General features: G+C 44.8%; 4 pseudogenes; 2 read left to right on the plus strand and 2 right to left on the minus strand.

Annotated features, from left to right (window-relative positions):
• LOC141489553 (3-phosphoinositide-dependent protein kinase 1 pseudogene) lies at positions 1–1,512 on the minus strand (annotated as a pseudogene).
• An 8,115-nt stretch (positions 1,513–9,627) lies between these two features.
• On the minus strand, positions 9,628–11,139 carry LOC141489554 (3-phosphoinositide-dependent protein kinase 1 pseudogene; annotated as a pseudogene).
• A 42-nt stretch (positions 11,140–11,181) lies between these two features.
• LOC141489555 (3-phosphoinositide-dependent protein kinase 1 pseudogene) lies at positions 11,182–15,889 on the plus strand (annotated as a pseudogene).
• Positions 15,890–19,229: 3,340 nt separating this feature from the next.
• On the plus strand, positions 19,230–23,823 carry LOC141489556 (3-phosphoinositide-dependent protein kinase 1 pseudogene; annotated as a pseudogene).
• The last annotated feature ends 956 nt before the right edge of the window (positions 23,824–24,779 follow it).

The raw sequence follows: 24,779 nt of genomic DNA on the forward strand, positions 1-24,779 counted from the left end.
TCAGGGACAGTATCTGCATTTGCCTCCAGAAACCTCTTGGATCTTCTGGCACCACTTATGAGCATTCCCACGTGGGTCCATGAGGTGATAGGTCTTTTTAGGCGTGTGAATAAGAAAGGCCCAAAAAGTCTTGGTTTCTAGCCACAGAAAAGGGGAACAAGGGATTTCTCTTTTCTGGATGTTGAGGGGATCCAGAAAATAGAGGTGAGGTCCTTCTGTGAGAAGCAACTGGTGCCAGTGGGCAGGGCTGTCCTTCCTGGGGAACTGGCCCTTCCTGGCAATCAAGTTCTTCAATTCAAAGAAATCCTTTTGATAGACCACTGGGCCCATTTTGAGGATTAAACGATTACCTACAAACCGATGCCAGGGGTTTCTGCGAGCCTGCTTCTGCAGTAGGAGTCTTTTCTCTTCTTCAGAAAAGCTTAGGTCCAGCTCCAGAGAGCATTCCTCCAGTTGATGGATGCAGGCCTTCAGTGGCGCAGTGGCTGGCTGGCATGAGCCTGACTTTCCTGCAGCCGAAGGACGGGAAGGGGTTGAAGGTGGAAGTGGTCTCTGAGGAATGTCAACATTGCCCAACCCCTGTTTCTCTTCAGATGGAAAGCCAAAGGATTGAGCAAGTCGGGGAGGGGTCTGAAGATGCAGATTGTGCCAGGTGATGTTTCGAAAGAATGGGTGGGTCTTCAAGGCTCCATAGCCCCCCATTTCTTCACAGCCCAATCGATGGGTGGACTGTAAAACCAGAAGCTTTCCCACCAGGTCTCTTGCTTTGGGGAGGACATATTCTGGGAAGTGATATTCTAGCTTGACGATCTTATAGAATGTAAGATAGGCTTTTGAAGCTTGGAAAGGGCTGCGCCCTGTTAGCAGCTTGAAGATCACACACCCCAGGGCCCACAGGTCCGAACTCTTACAGGCCCCTTGCTTCAGGAGGACTTCTGGGGACACATACGTCCGGGTACCCACGAAGGAATTCGCCCTGGCTTGCTTATCACAGCGGGGCACTGCTTTGGCTAATCCAAAGTCTGCAAGTTGAACGTGCATGTCGCCATTCAGAAGGATGTTTTGGGGTTTCAGGTCCCTGTGAACAATATCCAGGCCGTGCAGATACTCCAGAGCCGACACGATCTCTGCAGAATAGAAGCTGGCGCAGGGCTCATCCAAGGGCCCCACCTTCTCCACAAACCTTTGCAGATCTCCATTTCTGGCGTAGTTGAGGACGAAATACAGATTGTCCTGGTCCTGAAAAGCGCAGTGAAGCTTGACACAGAAGGGGTGGTCCAGGCGGGCCAGGATGTCCAGTTCGCTGGCGACGTAGCGTTCCTTCGTTTGACGAATTTCCTTTTTCTGCAGGATTTTAATGGCGTACTCCGTGGACGTGGCCACCTCGCGGGCCAGGACCACCTTCCCGAACGCTCCTTCCCCCAGGACTTTGCCCAAAGTGAAGTCTTGACGCCTCTTGCTCCAGCGTTGCTCCAGATGCAGGTCCTGCCAAGGGGTGTTGGGCCCCTCCATGGGGGCGGGAGAGGGGTCCGTGGGAGCCACAGCAGGCGCTGGATGAAGGTGAGTCTGCATCCCTGCACTAGAAGTGGAGAATGGCGAGAGAGTTCGGAGCTGAGCCCGAGGACAGGACTGGCTGGCGGATCTGCTGGCCACGATTCACCTCCGCTGGTGCCACTCTCCAAGTCTTTTCCCTTCTCGCAGTCGGACAGCTGCAAGTTGGAGCTCCTGAAGCCTCGGAAGCTTGGGGAGTCTGCTTTAGCCTCCCAGGTCTGTGTCTTATTTAAATGGGGTCGTTGGTCCCTCCCTCTCACTTGCCCCGCCCCTTTCGTATCCCTCTCTTCCCCCTTCTCATTCGGTGTTAACACCTCTGTTAGCACCTCAGGTATTAACATTGATCTTTAGGTGACAGAGCAGCTCGACTTTTATCTGCCCCAGTTGGGCACTCTGACTTTGATCCAACGACGTGTTATTTTTGGTCTCCTTCTAACCGCGGACAGCAATCAACCCATTGGCTTCTCTTACTAAAGCCAATGAGATTTAACTGAGCAAAGGCATCCACAGGTCATTTCATGGTGACAAAAAGGGACACCGGGAACCAAGCGGAAGAGCTGTAAAGAAAGCAGCAGATTTCTTCTAACATTATTAAAGAAGTCTAAGGACAGGAGAGAGGCTAAGGAAGGAGCCCCCATCCCAACCCGAGTCCTCTGACTCTCAGGCCGCAGTCCATTTCCCCCAGCAATTGAGGTTCTGGCTGGGTCCCCTTGGTTGATGATGCCTGAGGAGATCTCCAGATGGGTTAGATCCTTGATAGATGTAGCAAATGGAAAAGAGTCTAAGAACTGAGTTAAACAGGGGGTGGTGACAAAGATTGGACACCCTTTAGAAAACGACCAGGTCACAGAATGACTGAAATTGTAGGAATCCAGACCAATTCAAAATCACGCAACCGTAAAGCAACACCTTCAACAGCACCCTTCCCAACAAAGCAGTGGTCTCCAGGGACCGTCTACTACCTCCAAGAGAAAATCCAACAGCCTTTCTTCAACTTTTAAGTGTTTCTAATATAACCCTGTCTTATCTTTCCAGATGTTTTACACTCATTCCCCACTTCCCATTACCCAGGCCACTGTTTCTCCTTTCAGATGCCTTTTCAGGACTGACTCTGGTGCCATGAATGCATCCTCTCCTCCACTGTCTCCATCTTCGCTTTGTTCACCACCACTTTGTTCTTCAAAATTTAACTCCAATGTCAGCTTCTGCATGAAGCCTTTCCTGGTTCCTCTTCATCTTGGTGCCTGCCATCTGAGATCAGGTTCTATTGGGCAGTATGATGGCACAGTGGGTAGAGGGTCATCCCTGAAATGAGGAGAACGTTAGTTCATATCCAAACCCAAGAACTTCCTAGCTCTGTGACCTTGGGCAAGTCACTTAACTCTGATTGCATCACATCCAGGACCTGCTCCAGTAGTCCTGATTCTTATCTGGCCCCTGGACCCATGTGACTGGAGGAATAAGAGAGGCTGGTATCATAGCATAGCCTGACCCCTCTCCAATCACACCCTTGTGGAAGTCATGATCTCACTTTCCTGATGTCATGGTCTTCTATGAAAATCCAGGACAAGCACCACCGCCATAGACTTATCTTCTCCAAACTAAATATACATATTCAAGGGAAGTGGAAGACTAAATGACTACCAGAATTAATGTCCAGAGATCAGGGCACTTCTCTGAGTGGAATCAGTTCATTGCTAACTTGGAGGCACAGTTGAGCCGACATACCAGGGGCAACAGTGGGACAGAAGAGGAGTGGGCATCTGTCAGAGATTTAGAGTCATGCTCTGAAATTGCACATCTGGCTCAGAACACTTGCAAACATCAAGACTGGTTTGATGAAAGCGATTGGGAAAGACAAAAGCTGCTAAGTGAAAAATGAGAACTCCAGAGGTTTTTTCAGTAACACAGACTATATATATATATATATATATATATATATATACATGAAACCAGCATTTGATTCCATCAAAAGTCAAGTGTAAGTGAAGCTTAGAAAGGTGCAGGATTCTTGTCTCAATAAGAAGGAAGAAGGAATTCTATTTTGTGCTGAGAGGAACAATCCAAGGGCTTTCTATGATGTCATGAAGGCTATTGATGGGCCAAGGACCTAGAGAGAAGTTCCACAATTCACTGCTGATGGAGCAATAGTGGCATGATCTTAGAAAGATGAGCTGAATACTTTTATAGCGTTCCTTTTTTGTTCGTTGATTTTCACTTTTAATGTTCATTATGTGCCAGACACTGTGCAAGAAGGATCAAAATGAACCAAGGTTTTCTCTCTAGGAGCTTACACTCTCAGAGATGAACATACGAGTTATGCATACACACAGAAGATTATTTTGATTGATGTAACAATGAGGGAAACAATAGGTGACATGATTAGTAAAGTTTCATGTGCATAGAATCTCTGTTGATTTTTTCACCCAAAATTCATCGTTTTTTACATTCATCCATATGCATATATAGGTATATTTTTAATGATAAAAAATTTCCTTCCATCTTCCTTTCCCATCTGCCTCCCCTCAAGAGCGAACAGTCAGTTTAGCATTGTACATCCCTCGTTTTGATAAACATGTTCACAGATTAGTCATTTTCAGTATGAGGAATTAGGATTAAGGGAAAGAGATACTTAAGGGATCATTTTTATAAAGTACTCATCAGATTCCGAAAGGCTGGTTTTTTTTGTTTTTGCTTTGTTTTTTTCTTCCTCTGGATGGAGATAACATTGTCCATTACTGGTCTAATAGCTTGTCCTAGCTCTCTGAACTGGGGAGGGAAGTTGTCTCCTTCAAGGTGGATCATCTCACAATGCTTTTTTTTGTGTGAAAGTGCATATTGTTCTCTTGGTTCTGCCCCCTTCACTCGGCATGAGATCCTTTTACTCATTCCAAACTTCTCCAGAGTCCAACCTTTTATGATTTCTCATGGAACAATAACATTCCACAGTATTCATGTACCATAACTTGTTTGACCATTCCCCAATGGATGGGCATCTGCTCCATTTCCAATTGTCTTCCACTACATAAATAGCTGCTAAGAAGGTTTTGGAATAGGGGGCACTTATCCCATTTGTTTTATGATTTCTTCTGGATGTAGGCCTAGAATTAGAATTGCTGGGTCAAAGGGAATGAACATATTTTAGATTCCTTGAGCACAGTTCTATATCGATCTCCAGAATGGTTGGATCTTTCACAACTCCACTAGCAATGCATCAATGTTCCTATCCTCCCACGACCTCTCTAACATTGATCACTTTCCCTTTATTCTCATCTTGGACAATCTGGTAGTTGTGAGGTGAAGCCTCATAGCTGTTTTAATTTGCATTTCTCTAATGAAGAATGATTTGGAGCATTTTTTTTAGATTCTATATAGCTTTAATGTCTTCATTTGAAAACTGTCTATTCATATCCTTGGACCATTTATCAATTGGGGAATGACTTGTAAGTTTTTGAATGTGATGCAATTCTCTATATATTTTAGAATCGAGACCTTTATCAGAACTCCTAGTTGTGAATATTATTTTTAAGCTGAGGCTGGCCCTCTGGCTTCCCCCAAGTGCTGTTCCCACACTGATCTTCTGCTTTTGTCCCCTGGTTCACCCAAGGTCCCCTGAAGCATAGCTCCTTGGTAGCTATTCTTCTCCTTGCTTCTCTTCCTGGCTTTTGTTGATGGAATTTCTGTTAAGAGCTTTCTCTCATGTTGTTTTTGAGGACAAAGAGGAGCATCTATCACCATGCCTGTCTCCTCACTCTCCCATTTCTTCTTATGGGTCAAAGATCCCCTGAAGTGGAGACTAGCTTCTAGGGCCTTGTGTTATCCTTGGATAACCTTTGCCCAGGGATGGTATGGGAAACTACCTCTAGAAATTTCTTGGCACCACTTATGATGAGCAATCATTGCCACTTGGACATATTAAGTGATAGGTCGAGTTAAGTGGGTGAATCAGAAAGGCTCCAAAATTCTTGGTTTCTGGCCAAAGTTGTGGGGACCAAGGGATTTCTGCCTTCCAGTCTTTATTGATGGGGTCCACATAATAGAGGTGAGGTCCTTCTGTGAGAATCAACTGATAGCGTCGGACAGACCTGCTCTTCCTGGCAAACAGGCCCTTCCCAGCAAAGCAGCACTCGTGGTTGAAGAAACCCTTCCAACTGTCAACTGGGCCCATTTTCAGGATTAAATGATTGTCTACAAGCTGATGCCACGGGGTTCCGTGAGCCTGGAGGCTTTTCCCTCCTTCAGACAACTCTAGCTCCTGCTAGAGAATTTTCATCCAGTCGATGAATGTAGCCCTTCACACGGTCAGTGGATCCTTGGTGCGAGCTTGGCTTTATTGCAGCCAAGTAATGGGCAGAAGAGGAAAGCAGGCTCTGGAGAAAGTCCAAATTTCCAAACTCCTCAATTTAATCTTGTGATATAAAGTGTAAGAATTCATTGAGCCCTAGAGGTGTCTGAAGGAGATCATCCCAGGCAGTGTTTTGGAAGAATGGGTGATCCTACAAGGCTGCAAAGGCGCCCACTTCTTCACAGCCCAATCGATTTGAGGAATCCAAAACCAGAAGCTTTCTCAGGAGGTCTTTTGCTCTTGGGAAGAAATATTCTGGGATGTCATGTTCTTGGCTCAGGATCTTCTGAAATGTGACTTAGTCACTTGCAGCTTTGAAAGGGAGCAGCCCTGCCTGTTACCAAGTGGTAGATCACCCCCCTCCCAGAGCCCACAGGTCCAAACCCTTCCATGTTCCTCTGCCAAGGAGGAGTCGTGGCGACAAATAATCGATCATGCAGAGGAAGGAGTTCACCCTGGCTTGCTCATCACAGGGGAGCAATATTTTGGCTAATCCACAGACTCTAATCGGAATGTGCATGTCGTCTAGGTATTCTTAAACTGACACTATGCCAAACAAAAGCGGGTGCAGGGCTCATCCAAGGCCCCCAGCTTCCTCACACACTTTTGCAGATCTCCCCTTTTGGTGAAGTTGAGAATGAAATTTAGATTCCCCTTGACCAGAAAAGCTCAGGGAAACTTGACACAGAAGAGATGGTCCAGGCGGGCCAGGATGTGCAGTTCACTGGCGACATAGTTCCTTCTTGTTTTTAATGATTTCCTTTTTCTCGAGGATTTTTATGGCGTACTCCCTGGACGTGGCCACCTCGCCGCCCAACACTAACGTGCCAAAGGCTGCATCCCCCAGGACTTTTCCACAAGTGAAATCTTGGCATCCTTGCTCCAGCGTTAGTCCCGATCTATGTTCTGCCAAGGGGTGCAGGATCTAGCCTGGGCGGCGGCAGCGAGGTCCTTAGGAGCCAAGGGAGATGTTCTATCAGGGTGAGCAAGTATCGCTGGGTAGGAGAAGTGGAGATTGGCGGGCTAGCTTCGGATTGAGCACCAGGACAGGAATGCCTGGCAAGGCCACTGGCCATGATTTGCCACCACCGGTGCCACTCTCGACCTTTTTTGTCCTTCTCAGAGTTCGGTAGCTCCAAGTCCGAGATGGTGAAGCCTTTGAGGTTGCCAGAGAGAGTCTGCTTCTCCAGGAGGACCCTGGGCTTATTTACCTCTGGAAACTTGGTCCCCCACCCTCTCTTTACGCCCCCCTCCCGCATCACCAGGTGTTCAGTCCTCAGGTGCTAATACACACCAAGTTCCCCCACCCATGGTAGAGACTTGGGAACTTTTATTGTGGGATCCGCCACCGTGGGATACGGTCATTTGCCTCTCTCCTTGTGACTGGAATCTAGTCCTCTTTCGCAACCAAGGACAGCGACTCATCCAGCAACCAACAACCAAGCTCAGTCTAAGCTTCTTGAGTGAGTGATGGCAGAGATGATGGATCAGACCTATCTCTAACCAACCTTACTCACCTAATCCGAGTTTTATTTTGTCCTCAAAGACCTGATTCAGTTGGTGAAAGTCCTTCCACTAAAGAGAAGAAGCAACTCCAACACCTTCCAAGCTTTATGAAATGTCCTGGGGGTGGGGTCGGTGGGGGTATTTTTGTGTTTTTTCTCCTAAATGACTACCACCAGTCTTGTACAGATACATAGACACTTAATTAATGAATGTTATTTTTTTTTTTTTGACGGAATGGTGGATACATTTTCTTCCTGAATAGAGAGTTACATCCATTGGAAGGGACTTTCACAAGGTTTTGTCTTTCTAAAGACTGGGTGTGGGGTGTGGGGTGGGGAGGGTGGTTGCCTTCCCCAATATTTGTTTATTCCCAGGATTTAACCAATGGAAAGTAAACTTCCAATAACCACAAGTTTCTGATGATTTTCTCTTGTCTTTTCTCCTCAGCATAGAATGTAGTGCTAGAGCTTTAGGCTTAATTCAATTTATGAATTTTAAAATTAATATTAGCTCAATCATTTAAGTATCTGTTAAGTGTTTTATGCTGATTATCCCATTTGTTTCTCAGTAAAATTCTGGGAGGTGAGGCACTATAGTTTTACCCATTTAACAGAGGAAACTGAAGCAGGCAAATGAAGTGACTTGCCTAGCCTGAGTCAATTATTCCTCATGTTCAGTGAAAAGATGGGATTTGAACTCAGGGATTTGTGCCTCCAATTTCCAGCACTCTTAACTGGTCGGAGCCCTCACCCAGGTTCGGTTCATGGACCCCAGTCCTTTTGCCAGCCTTGACAAGCCTCTTCTCAGAATTGTATTTTGAAACAATTAAAAGAGAGATGAATAAACGGCAACCCATATATGACCAAAATATTTTCCACACTCAGGTCGATGGACACCGGATCCTAAACCCATGGGGAAAGTCACCCAGTGAGCCACAGTAGTAATGCGGCAACGTTTATCCTTTTCGTAGGTAGAAGACCATGACGTGAGGCAGGTGACGCACGAGGTGCAGGCAGAGTGGACAGGAGTGAGGGGAGTCCTGTGCTACTTGACCGGCCTCAGTTTCTCCTCCAGAGCCATCTGGGTATAGTAACCAGATAGGACTCGGGCTGACTGGGGAGAAGCCTAGTGTTGGCTGTGCAGAACTGGAGACCCTGGCACAAGGCCATCCAGCATGGCCTGCCCTCATCAGGGAGGTTGCTGCACTGTATGAGGAAGGAAGATTTGAAGCAGCTCAAAGGAAAGCTGACATCCTTAAGTTTATAGTACACAGCCCAGGTGTTCACATGGACTATTTGTGCCCAACCTTTTGCAGAGAATTCCAAAATCCTACCGGTCTGATGAGTCAGAGTCTGAAACACTGTCATTTGTCTCAAAGATATTCATTTCGGGCTTGTATAATGAAGAACAATGTCCAACTTTAGCATCTGAGCTTATCAGGAAGGGTGACACCTGGGGAACCCTAAACAAAATCGTTGCTCAGAAAACACTGAGGTCGGGTGGCTAGGTGGCAGAGTGGCCCTGGAGTCAGGAGTACCTGGGTTCAAATCCAGACTCAGAAGTTTAGTATTTACTTAGCTGTGTGGCCCTGGGCAAGCCACTTAACTCCACTGCCTTGCAAAAAAACTCCACAAGCAAACACTGAGGCTTGAGAGAGTTTAATCAGAATGTTTACATAGGACATTAGGGAACATTGGAACGGAAATTTACACAGTTCAAGGTAATGTGGGGAGTGCTGAGGACAAGAAAGGCCAAACTTCCACAGGCTTTTAAGGGGCAAGCAATCTAATGGGGAACACTTCATGAACTTCAGAGAACTATATATGCTGCCTTCCTGAAATCTCACAGGGAAGGATGAGGGAAAATTACTTAGCAAGACGATCTCAAACTCATAAAAATAGCAAGAAGCAAGGTAGAAGGCAAAAGCAGTTTATTTCTGCTATCTGTATCAAAAAAGGGAAAATGGGAAGAAAATAACCACATAATCACCAAAGTTTACAGCGACATTAAAGAAGCCCCAGGCGTCCATGATCCTTGAGACAGAGGGAGGTGGAGAATGAGGCAGGAGGGACAATAGTATGTGCTCCTGTTACCTGGATGACACTGAGACGTGACTCAGGGTGCTTCCCAGCCCAGCAAACTTCCTCTTTTGGGTCAAAGAGTCCATGAAGCAGGGACAGCTGGCAGGGCCTTGGGTCCTCTTGGGATGAGTGCACCTTTATTGCTCAGGGACAGTATCTGCATTTGCCTCCAGAAACCTCTTGGATCTTCTGGCACCACTTATGAGCATTCCCACGTGGGTCCATGAGGTGATAGGTCTTTTTAGGCGTGTGAATAAGAAAGGCCCAAAAAGTCTTGGTTTCTAGCCACAGAAAAGGGGAACAAGGGATTTCTCTTTTCTGGATGTTGAGGGGATCCAGAAAATAGAGGTGAGGTCCTTCTGTGAGAAGCAACTGGTGCCAGTGGGCAGGGCTGTCCTTCCTGGGGAACTGGCCCTTCCTGGCAATCAAGTTCTTCAATTCAAAGAAATCCTTTTGATAGACCACTGGGCCCATTTTGAGGATTAAACGATTACCTACAAACCGATGCCAGGGGTTTCTGCGAGCCTGCTTCTGCAGTAGGAGTCTTTTCTCTTCTTCAGAAAAGCTTAGGTCCAGCTCCAGAGAGCATTCCTCCAGTTGATGGATGCAGGCCTTCAGTGGCGCAGTGGCTGGCTGGCATGAGCCTGACTTTCCTGCAGCCGAAGGACGGGAAGGGGTTGAAGGTGGAAGTGGTCTCTGAGGAATGTCAACATTGCCCAACCCCTGTTTCTCTTCAGATGGAAAGCCAAAGGATTGAGCAAGTCGGGGAGGGGTCTGAAGATGCAGATTGTGCCAGGTGATGTTTCGAAAGAATGGGTGGGTCTTCAAGGCTCCATAGCCCCCCATTTCTTCACAGCCCAATCGATGGGTGGACTGTAAAACCAGAAGCTTTCCCACCAGGTCTCTTGCTTTGGGGAGGACATATTCTGGGAAGTGATATTCTAGCTTGACGATCTTATAGAATGTAAGATAGGCTTTTGAAGCTTGGAAAGGGCTGCGCCCTGTTAGCAGCTTGAAGATCACACACCCCAGGGCCCACAGGTCCGAACTCTTACAGGCCCCTTGCTTCAGGAGGACTTCTGGGGACACATACGTCCGGGTACCCACGAAGGAATTCGCCCTGGCTTGCTTATCACAGCGGGGCACTGCTTTGGCTAATCCAAAGTCTGCAAGTTGAACGTGCATGTCGCCATTCAGAAGGATGTTTTGGGGTTTCAGGTCCCTGTGAACAATATCCAGGCCGTGCAGATACTCCAGAGCCGACACGATCTCTGCAGAATAGAAGCTGGCGCAGGGCTCATCCAAGGGCCCCACCTTCTCCACAAACCTTTGCAGATCTCCATTTCTGGCGTAGTTGAGGACGAAATACAGATTGTCCTGGTCCTGAAAAGCGCAGTGAAGCTTGACACAGAAGGGGTGGTCCAGGCGGGCCAGGATGTCCAGTTCGCTGGCGACGTAGCGTTCCTTCGTTTGACGAATTTCCTTTTTCTGCAGGATTTTAATGGCGTACTCCGTGGACGTGGCCACCTCGCGGGCCAGGACCACCTTCCCGAACGCTCCTTCCCCCAGGACTTTGCCCAAAGTGAAGTCTTGACGCCTCTTGCTCCAGCGTTGCTCCAGATGCAGGTCCTGCCAAGGGGTGTTGGGCCCCTCCATGGGGGCGGGAGAGGGGTCCGTGGGAGCCACAGCAGGCGCTGGATGAAGGTGAGTCTGCATCCCTGCACTAGAAGTGGAGAATGGCGAGAGAGTTCGGAGCTGAGCCCGAGGACAGGACTGGCTGGCGGATCTGCTGGCCACGATTCACCTCCGCTGGTGCCACTCTCCAAGTCTTTTCCCTTCTCGCAGTCGGACAGCTGCAAGTTGGAGCTCCTGAAGCCTCGGAAGCTTGGGGAGTCTGCTTTAGCCTCCCAGGTCTGTGTCTTATTTAAATGGGGTCGTTGGTCCCTCCCTCTCACTTGCCCCGCCCCTTTCGTATCCCTCTCTTCCCCCTTCTCATTCGGTGTTAACACCTTTGTTAGCACCTCAGGTATTAACATTGATCTTTAGGTGACAGAGCAGAAGCAAAATGAAATGTGCCTTATACACAGTAACAGCACTATTGCAGCATGATCAGCTGCACATGACTCAATAATGCTGTGCACTAAAAGAACTATGAAGGACTTATGGTAAAGAATGCTATACATCCAACAGACAGAGCTAATGCTGTCTGAATAAACACTGACAGTACCTTTTGCTTTCATTTTATTTTTCTTGCTATTGTTTTTGTATGCAGGTGTATTTTACTTTTACAACATGAAAATAGGTTGTAATTTTTTCATGATAATACATTTTTAAAGTCTACCGAGTAACTTGATACCTCAATTAGGAGGAGTGGGGTAGAAGGAAGGAAGAGAATTTGGAACTCAACATTTTGGAAGTAAATGTTGAAATGTTTTTTAGAGCATCTGGGGGGGGAGGGAGGATGAAGATAAAAAATTAAATAAATATAAAAGATAAAAATTCCTTTTCAGTGACTATCGAGAAAGGGGACTATCTGGAAAGAAAATATATTCCTCAATCATCCAAAATATTTATGAAGAAAATGTCTGTGAAAAGTTTTTGCAGTAATTAAATCAATGCTGCCAAAATTAAAAGGAAGGCAGAAAGCTAGGAAACAATCTTCCCCACGAGGAGTTCTGATTAAGGTCCCCTTTCCAAAATATATAGAGAATCACATCAAATTTATAAGGTCACAAGTCATTCCCTAGTTGTTAAATGGTCAAAGGATACAAGCAGTTTTCAAATGAAGAAATTAGAGATATAAAGTCTTATGAAAAAACGCTCCAAATCATTACTGATAGGAGAAATGCAAATTAAAACAACCATGAGGTTATCACCTCACACCTATCAGATTGGACTAGATGAGAAAAAGGGGAAATTATCAATGTTAAAAATATTGTGGTAGGGGCGGCTATGTGGCGTAGTGGATAAAGCACCGGCCCTGGAGTCAGGAGTAGGTGGGTTGAAATCCGGCCTCAGATATTTAATAATTACATATCTGGGTGGCCTTGGGAAAGCCACTTAAACCCGTTTGCCTTGCAAAAAATCTAAAAAACAGTTATGGGAGGATTGGGACATTGATGCATTGCTGGTGGAGTTGTGAACAAATCCAACCTGTCTGGATAACAATATGAAACTATGCCGAAAGAGTAATGAAACTGTTCATACCCTTTGACCCAGCAATTCCAATTCTAGGTTTATATCCCAACGAAATTATAGGAAAGGGGGAAAGTCCTACATGTTTCAAAATATTCATAGGAGATCTTTTTTGTCATGGCAAAGAATTGGAAATTTAGGGGATGCCCATCAACTGGGGAATGGATAAACAAGTTATGGTACATGAATACTATGGAATGAGAAACCAAAAATGGTCAGACTCTAGAGAAGCATGGATTGACTTATGGGATCTGATGATGAATAAAGGGTGTAGAACCAAGTTTGGTGTATATGTATGCATCAGTACAATATTGTGAGACGAAATCTTGTTGGAAGCAGCTCCTCTAAGCAGCTAGGACAGCTGTATTAGCCTGGCTATGGACTATATTATCTCTATCCAGAGGGAGAAAAAAAAAACAAAACCAAAAACAAACAAAACACAGGCAAAAAACAACCCTCCAGAATCTGTTGAAAACTTTATAAAAATTATCTCTCGTGTATCTTTCCTTTCAGGCTAATTCCTCATACGAAAAATACTAATCTGTAAATATGTTATCAAAATATGTATGTACAATGCTAACCTGACTGAGGGCTAAGGGGGGAAGGAAATTTTGTAACTTAAAAATATACATGTGCATATGGATGAAAATAAACAAATTTTTAAAAAACCAGTGTGTGGGATCAATAAACTACAAACTTTGGGTCAAAAAAAGTGCCTGTGTACCTGTCCCAAGGCTTCGGTAGTCAATTGAAAGCCAAAGAGAAAAGATCCCTTCCTTCACAAACCCGCACACCCCACTTCTTGCCACAAAGCTAGGGTTTTGGTGGAGGACCTTCTCTACCTTAGCAAAGGGACTTTGGGAAATTACTTTCGCTATCAGAATAAGGCCTTAGAGAAAATAAAACTCTGGTTACCCAAGTAAGCTTGGTTAGAGATAGGGGAAGTCAGTCATCTATCCGATCAAAAACCATAGAGCGAACTGATTCTTCCATTGTGGTTAATTGGTTGGTTGCTGTCCTTGGTTCCGGAAGAGGACCAAACCCACAGCACTAGTCCAGAGGAAGTGTGTCCCATTGTTGTCGATCTGACCAAGACAAACTCGGAAGGCTGTACCACAGAATCTGCGTTAACACCTGAGGTGTGAACACTTGGAATTGAGGGGTGGGGCAGCTCAAAGGCAGCCAAAGGAAGAAAGGGGAGGGGAAAGGACAGGGCGGGATCAAGCTACCCTACTTTAAAAAGCCATGGGCCTGAGGAACTAGAAGTGATTCTCTGGCAGCCTCGGAGGGTTGAGCATCTCTGACTTGGAGCTGCCCACTTTTTGAGGGGGGAAAGACTTACACAGTGGTACCAGTGGAGGAATAGCGTGGGCCGAATCTCCGTGAACCTGTACTGTTCTGGTACTCGCCTCGAAGGTAGCACACCAATCTATACTGCACCTAGGTTAGAGATGCAGGCTCACCCTCACAGGCCTGCCATGGCTCCCACGGATCCAGTTACGGCTGCTAATACTAGGCTCAGTACCTCTGGGCAGGACATGGATGCGGGGTTACCCTGGAGCAAGGGGCGCCAAGACTTTGTTTTTGGCAAAGTCTTGGGGAAAGGAGCGTATAGCATTGTGGTCTTGGGCCGGGAGGTGGCCACGTCCACGGAGTACGCCATTAAAATCTTGCAGAAAAAGAAAATCGCTGAAGAAAAGAAGGAACGCTACATCGCCCGCGAACTGGACATCCTGGCCCGCCTGGACCACCCCTTCTGTGTCCAGCTTCACTGCACTTTTCAGGACCAGGAGAATCTGTATTTCGGCCTCAACTACGCCAGAAATGGAGATCTGCAAAGGTTTGTGGCGAAGGTGGGTCGCTTAGATGAGGCCTGCGCCAGCTTCTATTCTGCAGAGATCGTGTCGGCTCTGGAATATCTGCACGGCCTGGACATTATTCACAGGGACCTGAAACCCCAAAACATCCTTTTAAATGGCGACATGCACATTCAAATTACAGACTTTGGATTAGCCAAACAAGTGAGCCCCTGTGATGATCAAAGCAGGGCGAACTCCTTCGTGGGCACAGCCAATTATTTGTCTCCAGAAGTCCTCCTGGGGAGGGAAGCATGTAAGAGCTCGGACCTGTGGGCCCTGGGCTGCGTGATCTACAAACTGATAACAGGGCTGCCCCCTTTCCACGCTCCAAGTTGGTATTTAACATTCTGTAAGATCGGCAAGCTAGAATATGACTTCCCAGAATATTTCTTCCCAAAGGCAAGAGACCTGGTGAGAAAATTTCTGGTTTTAGATTCCACAAGTCGATTAGGCTGTGAAGAAATGGGGGGCTATGAAGCCTTGAAGATCCACCCATTCTTTCAAAACATCACCTGGGACAATCTGCATCTTCAGGCCCCTCCAAGGGTCCCTAGATCCTTGGACTTTACATCTAAAGAAGAAAATGATTTTGGAAATTTTGACTTTCTCCGGAGCCCACTTCCTCCTTCATCTTCCCATCAAAGTTTAGCTGCAGCAAAGCCAAGCTCGTTCCAACCAGCCATTGCTCGTGTAGAGGGCTACATCCATCAACTGGACAGAAATTCTTTGGAGCTGGACCTAGGTTTTTCTGAGGAAGAGAAAAGACTGTTACTGGAGAAGCAGGCTCGTGGGAACCCCTGGCATCAGTTTGTAAATAATCACTTAATTCTAAAAATGGGCCCGGTGGACCATCAGAAGGGTTTCTTGGATCGAAAGGTCTTGTTTGCCAGGAAGGGCCTGTTTCCCAGGAAGGGCATCTTTGCCCACCGGTACCAACTGCTCCTCACCGAAGGACCTCACCTCTTTTATGTGGATCCCGTCAACAAAGCCTGGAAAGGAGAAATCCCTTGGTCCCCACAACTGTGGCCAGAAACCAAGAATTTTAGGACCTTTCTCATTCACACACCGAAAAAGATCTATTACCTCATAGACCCAAATGGGAATGCTCATCAGTGGTGCAGGAAGATCCAAGAAGTTTCTCCAGGCAGATGCCAATACCATCCCTGACATGCTTATTTGAGGTGGGACACAGGGTTCGGGCCACTGCTCTCTGCCTCATAGACCCTTTAACCCACAAGAAGAAGCTTGGATTCCCAATTCTGCTTGGAATCATAAATACTCATCTCAGATGATGTCATCTGAGAGTGCCACCTATGTAACAAGAGGAGATTTGTCCCTCCTGAATCAACCTCCACCTGCCTCGGTCTCAATGATCGTTAAAGACTGACTTTACTGTCTCTGTAAAGCTTGAGTTTTATTTGGGTATTTTATACCTGTTCTGCCCTTTTTCATATATATGTAAAATTAATTAATAAACTTTTTAATACACTGCTTTTGCTCTCTACCTTGCTTTGTCCTATTTTATGAATTTGAGGTTGCCCTGCTAAATTATCTTCCCTCCTCCTCCTCCTTTATGAGATTTCATGAATGTGTCTATAAAATAATTACTGCCCTATATAACTCTCAAAAATTGGCAAAATGCTTTCCATTAGATTGCTAGCTCCTGAAGAGTCAGTACAGAATTTTCATATCCTCTGTGCTCATCACAGTCCTTTGAAAAAAACGTTAATGCTTTAAAATGCTTCCTGATTTATTGTTCATCCATTCTCATTGAAGTCACTTAAAACAAAGAGACTTCGAGGAAGGCAGGAGCCCATTAATGGCTTCCTAGTTGCCAACCTTTCAGATAACCTCTCAGGTGCCAAACATCAAAGAAACACTACTGCCACTGACTTCCAAGACTTGATGTTCTAAAGAGAGTCAGACAATTTTTTGCCCTCCAGAGGCTTACATTCTCTCATAGAACTCATATTCAATCCATATCTGTTTTAAATGGTTATAAAGCATGCTATCTACCTTACTAACACCTTTTCACTTTCACCCACCCTCACTGGAAGGCACATGAAGTGAAGTCTGAATGTCAATTGAAGGGGGTGAGGGTGGCATGGCAACACAGGCAGGGATGGGCATACAATGGAGAGAGCAGAATTTAGCTTGAACAATAGAAGTCAAACAAAGGATGATAAGCCTCCTTTCCCAACTTGCCCAAAGTTGACTACTCCATCACAGATACCACTTAAGTAAGGCTCTTACTGTATCTTTAGGGTTGAAAGGGATAGGAGTGATAATCAAGTGATGATAGAAAATCCAAGATGCACCCAAGTCACTGGAAATAAATGGAGGCAAGAGTTTTCCCCTCTTTCCATTGGGAAACATTACTTGCTTCTTGACTGTGTACACAGGAACTGTTACAAATGGGACCAGAGCTCTCCCTGGGCTCTGCCTGAGTTTATCATGTATTATAAATTGGGGTGGTTCAGGAATTTGGGTCTTACAAAAATTTTACCACATATTTGGTTCCCTTGTAATGATCTCTAATTTATTTTAAGTTTTTAAAGATACAATTCTGTCAAAGGGGCAGGAGGCCAGGACACAAACGCAGATAAGAGCTCCTGCTAGATTAGAGTACTAAGAAGGAAACAGGAAGACCAGAAGGCAAAGCCAGCCTTGTGACTCTGAAAATGACTAGGATTCAAAGAGAAACCTGAAGTTACTTCACTGCCTGCTTCAGTTTTCTCCTCTGCAAATGGGAATAATAATAGCGCCTTACCTCTCAGATTTGTGATAAAGATCAAATGGCAAAAACGTGGAAAGCATTAAACAAACACTTAATAAATTAAGTAAATATCAATCAATTCATTGATTAAAATAAATTAAGCCAATGGTACTAAGCAGTAGACTGCTAGGTGCTTCAGAGAAACCATACGAGAAAAGCTTCAGTTGGTTATAAGAAGTATATATTCTATTTAGTTAGACAACATATATAGAGAATGGGGTCTCAGCCTCCAGACTTTTAAAAGAAAAAGGCTTTTAAAACTTCCTGCTGAAATTTAGGAAAGTCCCTGTGCTAACTCCCAGGAAATACAAATATAAACAAAAGGATCCCTCCCTTCAAGGAGCTGTATATTCTAAGGGGGATCTGCAAAGGGATGAGGGGTAGGACTCCTAAATACAGAGCTAGCTTTAGCAATATCTATGGATATCTCCCTGGAAAGTCAATTGTCAAAGTAACTAAACTTTACCAGTATTTAAAACTTCCCCATTTGCTGGTGGTTCCACATATGAATTCTGCCCTACTGTTTCTCCTGGAATTTTTGGGCTGCAAGCATCATATGGACTATGGGTAGGCCTTTCAGAAATCTCACAGTCTCAGGTAGTTTACAATCTTCAAAATAAAAGATCAGGCTTTTGAGTATCCTGGCAAGAATTTTGCTATCAAAGACTAAGAGAGAACCCTGCTGTGATTGTCACAGAATAATCCATTCCCTTTAAGTACAAAGAAATGGGCAATAAAGATGTCCTTGAACTCCTAAAGGATAACTTCCTCATGCCTTATAAGCTAAAACCTTTAAGTAAACTTTTGTATGACCAATGGACCCCACCGCCATGTAAATCTCAGATGGAATAGAGTCAGCACCAAGTAATATACCACATGGAAGTAGCCTAGTGGCATTCAAAGCCTTTCCTTCCGTTTGAACATCAGTTAGAGAGAGATTGATTTCAACCCAAGGTAAATGGTGAATAACCTAAAGTATCCAACCCATCTTTCTAAGATCAAACTCCAATTACTCTATCATCACTAAGTAGTGGAGATGCACCATAGGCCATTGATCCATAACTAGCCTTCACAGCATCATAAAAGCCCCTTGGATTGCTACTATCAACATAAAATGGAATTTCATCGGCCTCCTTACAGAGACAAGAATGCTGCATCTTGCTGAGCTTCACTAAGACTTTACTTTTGATAGCATTAAATTCTGCCTTGATAGACATGGATTGACTACCCTACTGATAAACCCTCTGGAGTTCTCTTTTTTTCATTTAATAGCTTACTTCTCTATCTCTTTCATCAAACCAGTCTTGGTATCTGTGAGTGTTCTAATCCAAAGAGGTAAATTCAGAGCACAACTCCAAACTTCTGAATAGTTCTCTATCCTTTACTCTGTCACTGCTGACAACAGTATATTGGCTCTATTTTAATTCCAAGGTAACAGCAAACTGTTCTCACTCAGAGAAGTGCTCTAATCTCTGGGCATTAATTCTTTTGTAATTCATTTTGGCTTCCAGTCTTTAATTCTCTTGAATAAGCATATTTCATTTGGAGATGATAAGTCTACAGTGAGGATGATGTTTGTCCTTCATTCCCATAGAAGACCATGATGTTAGGGAATTGATGCCCTGAAAAGAACATAAATTGGATGTGAGAGAGGAGGTGGAGTGCTGTGCTAAGTCACCAGCTTCCTTTTCTCCACCAAAATCATCTGGGTCCAGAGACCAGATAAGAGCTATGATGCCTGGAGATGACCCTGGGCACCAGGCAATCAGGGTGAAGTATAATGGCCCAGGTCACATAGCTAGGAAGTTACTGAGCTCAGATTTGAATTGAGGTTCTCCTAAATTCGGGGCTGGGCCCCTACCCACTTTGGCATCTGGCTGCCCAATGATACCTGATCTCAGATGCCAGGCATCAGCATGGAGGGTAACCAGGAATGGATTCATGTAGAAGGTGATATCTCAACTAAATTTTGAAGGAGGGAGAGGGGAGGGGGTAAATAGGAATGGGAAAGAGTAGGTAAGGAGAAGAATTCCAAATTCCATAACCAGTAGAGAAAAGGAATCTCAAAGGAGAAATAATAATCTGGGTGGGGAACAAGTGGTCAACACCCCTGTAACTTTGAAGGATGGGGGTGGGTGGGCAGGGAGCATAAAAATCTGGAAATATAAGAAAAAGTTCTTGAAAGATGTTAAAAAATGAAGAAAGACTCTTGGATTTTTTTCCTGAAGGAAATAGATGTTCCTTGAAGTTCCTTGGTGTGCTAGGAGTGGGGAGGGGGAGGATGTAGGAGAATGATGTCATCAGCCCTGAGCTGATGTGATAGAATGTGATTTTTCCCTACCTGTTCCAGGGTGAAGTGTTCTTGGAGGTGGTGCAGCAGGGTGGCGAACTCCCTTAGAGTGGCTTTCATTGGCTTTTCTCTCATTCTAAAGGTTTTCATATGACTTCATATGACCTATATTTCCCCCCTGAGAATACCTTGATCATAATCTTTGGACAGTAAATGACTGGGGGAATGGGTCTCATTTTTGAAAGTTTGAATCAGTTCCTTAAGAAATGAGACCTTTAACAGAAAACTTGACTCATCATACTCAGATAAGAAAAAGTAATAGATAGAAAAATGGATATCACCAAAAACAGACACATGAATCTCTACTCCTTTTTTTAGCCTCTTTTTATTTGGTCTCCAAGGATACATCCTGGCATTAGGCTGGTTACATAGATAAGGCCAAGGACAACCTCATGATGTCAAATCACCAAAAGACCCTTCAAACTGTCAGTGCTTCCAACTCACTGTTTCTTACCTTCTTCAGAAAAAATCCATTAATTCAGATTCCTCCATAGTCCCCTAGGCAAGGGGCTAAAAACCTTGTGATCCAGTGCTTAGTTTGAACAGATTTTTCAATCTAGGTCCTTAATTGCTCATTAAAACAAGAACAAATATACTGTAAGGGAGAGCCTGAAAAGGCTCTGAGTAGTTTCATTCAACATATCAAAGACATTGGAGTAGGTCTTAGAAGGCTATCTCGTCCAATTCCCTTATTTGACAGATGAGTAAACTGAGGCACTGATAATGAATAAGTGACCTTATTCATTCATGTAACCTTGGCATTGATGTCCTTGGCCTTAGTTTTTCATCTCTGAAGTAGAGATTGATTTAGAGGCGATCTAATGTCCCTTCCAGCCCTAGATCCACGAACTGAAGAGCTAGAGTGCTGAGCACCAGCCTCCTTTTCTCCCACAGAATTGTCTGTCTTCAGGGACTAGAAATGAATAAGGACAATTGGGATGGCCCTTGACATGAGGTAATCAGGGTTAAGTGACTTGGCCAAGGTCACATAGCTAGGAACTGCCTGAGTTTGGATTTGAATTGAAGTTCTCCTGATTTCTCCTATGCCATCCAGCTGCCCAATGGTACCTAATTTCAGATGCCAGGCCACAGCAGGAAGGCTGAGCAGGAAAGGCTTCCTATAGAAGGTGGCATTGGACCTAAATCTTGGGGAAATACAGAGGACTGAGGGGGGAGGGGGGAAGTGGGAATGGGAGAGAGTGGGGGAGGGGAAGCAACTCCAGTCAGTTGTGAAAAGGCATCTCAAGGAGAAACTGTGTTCTATGTAGGGAACAAGGTGGTCAATATTCCTGTAAATTTGAGGGATGAGGGGGTGGGCATTTAGCATAAAAATCTGGAAATATAAGACAGGATTTTATTTGAAAGGGTGTTAAAAGGTGAGGAAAAGCTGTTGGATGTTCTCTTGGAGGTTATAGATGGTCCTTGAAGTTCCTTTGTGTGCTAGGAAAGGAGGTGATGTAGGGGGATGACCTTTGAGCACCTGATAGGATGGGATTGTTTTCCTATCTGCTCCAAATTGAAGCTCTCTTCGAGGGGGTGCAGCATGAAACTCCCTTCTATTTTAGAGGCAAAAGTCATGGGAGGAAAGACCTGTTCAAACCTCAAGAGCTAGATTAGCTTTATATTAATGAGATTGATTTTGTTGAAAGGATTAACACTCTTTCCCAATCTGAGTATCACTTTCTTTCACCAGAACAGGTAGGGTCGGCTACTGTGCCCTCTGATCAACACCATCCCAGCTGACCTCATTGGAAAGTTCATTTTTTTTTCTTTTCCCAGATATATCCATTAAGGAAAAGACTGCAGAAGAATCCTGGCACTTTGTTGTTCTTTGTTTGATTTTCAATTCATTCCGTGAACTGGTCATTTCCCAAAGGCCATTCTTTCAGCCTTTTTCTTCCTCCTGTTTAATTCTGGACTCAGCTTCTTGTCCATGTGCAACACTGCCAACCAATAGGACCCCACCTGAACCCCAATTGTTAGGGAAAATGGGCTTCAGACTGAAAGTCAGAGGACTCTGGTTGGGACAGGTGGCTCCCTTCCATAGGTTCTCCTACCCTCAGTCTTTTTTTTAAACGTTATAAGAAATCTACTTCTTTCTTTACATTTATTCTACTGGATCCCTTGCCTCTCTTCTCTTTTGCTTTTAACCTTTAAACAACCTGAAGATGCCTTTGCTCAGTTGGATCTGATTGACTTTAGGGAGAGAGTCTAATTGGTTGATTGTTGTCAATCTATGGAAGGAGACTAATATAACATCCTTTTAATAGAGACATTACAATGTGTCCATCTGAGACTGACCAGACCACCCTAAGATCAAGATTGTCTATGAGTTTAGTGTTAACACCTAATGAAGATAGAGAAAGTAGAAAAGGGAAAAGGGAATAAAAAAGGAAAGGAACGGGGAAAGGGTAAGGTGGCACCAAGCTATACTAATTAAATCAATCAGTCTGACTGACAGAGTTCAGTAGACTCTCCTTCATCCCTTGGAGCTCTGGAACTGCAAGTGTCCTAGTGACCAGCAGCTCCACCAGTCAGTCCTGTCCTTGTGCTAAGTTCAAAGCTAAGGAGTTATACTCCACTTCTCCTATCCCAAGCATGTAGCTGGATGGTCATACCACACCTGCTCTGGCTCCCAAGGAGCCCACTCCAGCTACCATAGCTGGGCCCAGCACCCCTTGGCAGGACGTGTATGTGGAGAAAGGCTGGAACAAGACGTGCCAAGACTTCACTTTTAGCAAACTCCTGGGGAAGGGAGCATACGGCAGAGTGGTCTTGGGCCAGGAGGTGGCCACATCCAGGGAGTGCGCCATTAAAATCCTGGAGAAAAAGAAAATTACTGAAGAGAAGGAGGTAAGCTATGTCACCAGAGAACTGGACATCCTGGGCTGCCTGGACCACCCCTTCTGTGTCAAACTTCACTGTGCTTTTCAGGACGAGGAGAAACTGTATTTGGTCCTCAACTATACCAAAAATGGAGATCTGCAAAGATTTGTCTAGAAGGTGGGTCGTTTGGATGAGGCCTGCACCAGCTTTTATTCTGCAGAAATAGTGTCTGCTCTGGAATATTTGCACAGCAGGGATATTACTCACAGGGACCTGAAACTCAAAAACATCCTTTTAAAAGGTGACATGCACATTCAAATTGCAGGCCTTGGATTAGCCAAAATATTGCCCCCCTGTGAAGCCAGGACGAATTCCTTTTGTGGGCTCAACCAATTATGCGTCCCCAGAACTCCTCCTAGGGAGAGGAGCATGTAAGAGTTCAGATTTGTGGGCTCTGGGGTGCATGATCTACAAACTGTTAACAGGGTGAAACCCTTTCCATGCTTCAAATGAGTGTCTTACATTTGATAAGATCACCAAGCTTGAATATGACTTCACAGAATATTTCTTCCCAAAGGCAAGAGACCTGGTCAGAAAATTTCTGGTTTTAGATTCCACAAGTCGATTAAGCTGTGAAGAAATGGGGGGCTATGAAGCCTTGAAGATACACCCATTCTTTCAAAACATCACCTGGGACAAGCTGCATCTTCCGACCCCTCCTCGGGTGGCTGCGTCCCTAGGCTTTCCATCTGAAGATAAAAAGAGGTTGGAAAATGTCAACATTCCCCAGAGACCACTTCCACATTCACCATCGTCTCATGGTTTGGCTGCATGAAAGCCAAGCTCATGCCAGCCATTCACTACTCTTGTAGAGGGCTATATCCATCTACTAGGTGAAAGTTGTTTGGAACTGGACCTAGGCTTTTCTGAAAAAAAGAGAAAAGGCTCTTACTAGAGAAGCAGGCTAGTGGGAATCCTTGGCATCCCTTTCTAGACAATCATGTCATCTTGAAAATGGGCCCAGTGGATTATCAAAAGGGTTTCTTTGACTTGAAGACCTTGTTTCCCAGGAAGGACAGGTTTGCCCACTATCACCAATTACTTCTCACCGAAGGACCTCACCTCTATTATGTAGATCCCATCAAAAAAAAAAAGTCCAGAAAAGAGAAATCCCTTTGTCCCCAAAACTGTGGCTAGAAGCCAAGAATTTTAGGACCTTTCTTATTCACACACCTAAAAAGACCTATCACATGAAAGACCCAAACGGAAATGCCCTTAAGTGGTGTGAGAAGATCCAAGAAGTTTCTAGAGGCAGAAGCCAATATTATCCCTGAGATGTTGTCTATGCACTCTCATCCCAGGAGGACCCTGAGCCCTGGCAGCTGCTCACTTCCTCATGGGCTCTTTAACCCAAAAGAAGAAACTTAGATTGCCAGGTCTGCTTAGAATCAGAAATAGACTCCAGGGTCATGTCTTGCTCTTTGTAACAGGAGGAGATGCTTTTGTCCCTCCTGCATCACTCTCCACCTCCCTCTGTCTCAATAATCATTGAAGCCTGATGTTCTTTACTGCCTATGGAAAGTTTGGTTATATTTTATTATTTTTGTCCTGTTTCACCTTTCTTTGCTTTGTATATATCAGAAATAAATTAAATGCTTTTGCCTCCTTCTACCTTGCTTCTTGCTATTTAATGAGTCTCAGGTGGTCCTGCTATGTTATCTCCCCTCATCTTTCTCTATGAGATTTATTGAATACATTTATATAGTAATAATGAGTATATATATCTCTCTGAATTTGGAAAAGTGTTCTCCATTAGATTGCTAGCCCTGAAAAGTCTGTGCAGGTTTTACCTTTCTCATCTCCTCAGCACTTACCAAAGCCCCTTGAACAAAATAAATGCTTTAAAATTTTTCCTGATTTACTTGCACACATTTTCCTTAAAGTCTCTTAAATCTTCAGCAGGGACATGCAGGAAGTGAGGAACCCATTAGGGGTTCCCTAGATGCTGGTCTTACTGATCAGCTCCAATGTGCCAGACACATGCTATAAAAAACCCAAAGAAACACCACAACTCCTGTTTTACAAGAGTCTCTGATCTAACGAGAGACAAAGACCTCGCTGCCCTCCAAAGGCAGTCTGTCTGTCACTGTTCTTACATTCAGTCATTATCTATTTTAACTGGTTTTAAAGCATCTCTAGGAGGGCCTATAATACACCAGCCCATTAACTCCCCTCCACTTGTACCCAGTCTCAATGAAAGTCAAGTGCAGAAGAGTCTCCAGGTAGATTG

Source organism: Macrotis lagotis, chromosome 5, assembly GCF_037893015.1.
Source record: "Macrotis lagotis isolate mMagLag1 chromosome 5, bilby.v1.9.chrom.fasta, whole genome shotgun sequence".
NCBI classification, from domain to species: domain Eukaryota; kingdom Metazoa; phylum Chordata; class Mammalia; order Peramelemorphia; family Peramelidae; genus Macrotis; species Macrotis lagotis.